The 3,042-nt window shown below is 49.0% G+C and overlaps 1 long non-coding RNA gene across 1 annotated transcript; it reads left to right on the top strand.

Annotated features, from left to right (window-relative positions):
- Positions 1–205: 205 nt before the first annotated feature.
- On the top strand, positions 206–2,701 carry LOC309530217. The gene is made up of 3 exons (XR_014218690.1): positions 206–455; positions 1,115–1,277; positions 2,313–2,701. It is a non-coding gene; the product is annotated as an uncharacterized lncRNA (long non-coding RNA).
- Positions 2,702–3,042: the final 341 nt, after the last annotated feature.

The raw sequence follows: 3,042 nt of genomic DNA, 5'->3' as shown, positions 1-3,042 counted from the left end.
TTTGCTTCCTCCCTTCCCGCTACTCAAGACATTTCAACTCTCCCCAGTCCAGTTCTTCGATATCTCCAATTAACAACAACAACAACAACAACAACAACAACAACAACAACAATAGTACGTTTCACAGGAGAGCCTGTCACTCTAGACTGTTATAGATATTTATAGAATGAAAAAAATGTGAAGTGCATATACGGATCTCTCCCTCCCCACGCCAGTCACCCACCACATCAGCATACATTCGACACTATAGGTAAGTGGTGACCCACGGAGCACAAAGGAGGGGGAGCTGGGAGCAAGCAGGCAAAGATGCGGGAGGTCTGAGATGGTGGGGCAGCAGGAGGCCCAGGAAAGATTTACATTTCATGTTGGGTTCGGCTACCCATTAGCGCGGGTGACCTGGAGGGTCTCTGCCTGTAAAGTCAGAGGCCATGGATCAAACTGGGGCTTACTCTCAGGTAAACGTGCAGAAGAGTCGTGTCTCCTGGCCTGCTTGTTTGAAAGAATTCTCAACAAAGGCGCTCCCTCCTCTTTCTAATTTTGTGGGTACATTCCTCGCTGGGTTTAGGGGCCAATTTTCGTTTATTGATTTAATGTCCTTCATAAGAGTTCTGAATACAGTACTAGCAAGATAGAAAGGGAAACGCATCGAAGTAGAGTTTACTAAACACACACACACAAACTCCGATTTGATGAAGTGGGATCTAGTCTGCGGAAGCTTAGGCCACAATAAAAGGTGCTCCGCTTTAAGGTACCACAAAACTCTTTGCTGCAACGACGGCGACAACAGCAGCAGCAGCAACAACAAAACTTAAAAAGCTGAGCACTGGGACTGTCTGGAATCCGAGTCTAAACACTGTTGGGAAACTAACCCTCTTGAAATCAGCCTGGGTGGATTCTAGAGTCCGGGCCCATAAACCCCGATGGGAATGTGGAATGATAGGACGTGGATTCTAATCCTCGGCAGTCCGCCGGGAGGATCTCCGGCTCACATCCCCCAGAAATGCCTTGGGTGTTGTGGTGGCAAATGCGCCGGCGGTGGCAACTTCCCCTGCAGGTCAGGGAGCCTTGCGCGCGAGAACTATATATTATATGTACATATCTATCGCCCGCACAGGAGGGTTTATGGCGTCCCCGCGTCTCTAGCTCCCTTGGCAAGCTTTGATCCACACAACTCAAGAGGGGCTTGAAACAATGAGATTAAACGCTGCCTCCAACTTTTCTTCACAAACGGCCTCCTAGAGAGAAGCGCTCAGCTTGATGCAGCTGAAACTTTCCAGGTGAGGACCCCCCTCACTTTTTTTCTCTCCCCTCCACCTCTCTTTTTCTTTTCATGCCTCCGCCTTCTCTCTAGCTCGACGTGAAGCTCGGAGCTCCTGAGCAAACACTCAACTGTTCTCCGCTGGGTTGGAGGAAGGAGGTCTGTGGAACCGCTGGCAGCAGCAGCCCCGGCAGCCCGGCTTTCCAGAACGAATAACAAAAAGGTTACTGTACATAGAAACGTGCTGTCAGCCCGAGAGCCTCAAGTTGTTTGAATGTTGGTTTGGGGGACGTAAATATAGCAGCTCTGCGGTTCCCTCCCGCTCCTCTCTCTGCTTCCCCTCTTTAAATAATTCCATTTCAATTGGGAAAGGTTAGCCCTAGACACGAGGTACAATAATATTTCCCCCCGCCCAACAAAAAATCCTTAAGTTCTCTCCTATATTTCTTTTAAGCATTACCTTATCCCTTACTTATCGTTTATGGAAATAATGCTTCTCCCCATTGCGCCCCCCCCCGCGCCCTTTTCCTAAAGGGACATGTAATTCTGCGGGTGAACTTTGGCTGGACTTTCCTTTTGCATCCCACACAGGGAACAGCCGTGGGTTCCCCGGGCTTGCAGATGAGCCGAGTACTTAAGGTGAGCAAAAAAATTAAATAAATATGCCACAGAGAAACTGTGTGCTTTCTTGACCGGACTTGTATCTAGGGAGCTGGTTTCCAAGCGCAGTCCTTTTTCAAGCTGCTGCATGAGAGGGTGGAATGAAAGAACTCTTTAAAAATAAATTAAAAACGCGATGAAATGAAATAGAGGTAAGGAAGCGCGCTCCGGTCTCACGAAGGGCGCCGTCCTGAGCCTCCAGAACCTCGTTTCACAGCGCAGGGAACCTTTTTGTGCATAAATCATCCCACACCACCCAGACCTGTGCCTTTGGCAGCCGAAACTTTCCAAGCACACTTAAGAAAAACATCCCACTGTGGTCTAAGACTGTAACCTCTGCTCGTCATTTAGCAGCTTAAAGATCACTACTTTTTATTTATTTATATTTTATCAGAGTGCAGAACTGAGGCCCAAGTCTACGGCAACAGAAACAGCTCTTTTCCTCCAACACTTGCTTCAGATCTCAGCTGTTTTATATACACATCCAGAGAGGGACTAGTGCAATTTAGGACCACGGCGGTGGGGAGAATCTGGTCGCAATCCTACCAGGCGCTTACCGAGGCGCGTGTGAAGGATTGGCGCTGATGCAAAGTTTCTGAGAGCTCTGGACATCTAACTGCAGACTCAAACACTGGGGTGTGGGGATGGTGGTGGAGAGAAGTGGGTTATGGGTTTACACATCAATTCTAAACGCTTGGGAGTTAGACCCCCCACGCCCCCCCACTCAGTTGCGGCTTGTTCCTCCCAAGCAATCTGTTCTAAGATTAAAATCAGTTAAACCTCGGGCGGAGTTCTCTCAAACTGCATCCCGGATTGCAACTCTGCTCATGGGCGTAGCTAAGCGGGGGGGGGGGCGCAAGGAGGGGCAGCTGCCCCCTTAAATAAATATAAATAAAGAAAAATACATAGCTAACTGAGGTTCTGCCCCCCCCCCCACAAGAGGCCTGCCCCTCCCAACAAAAATCCTGGCTACGCCCGTGACTCTGCTGTATATTCTTCTCTGGTCCTACAGTCTCAAAAGGGTGGTAAAATTACCTTGGTTTTAAAGAGTCAGCCCTTCATGCCCAACGCATGCTTTCTCCTAAGGGACTCCACATATGTCAGGCCAGGGAGTCTTTCCCAGT

Source organism: Podarcis vaucheri, assembly GCF_965113315.1.
Source record: "Podarcis vaucheri genome assembly, chromosome: 4".
NCBI lineage: Eukaryota > Metazoa > Chordata > Lepidosauria > Squamata > Lacertidae > Podarcis > Podarcis vaucheri.
Note: the sequence above shows the minus strand (reverse complement) of the source record. Positions and strands in the feature narration are given on the sequence as shown.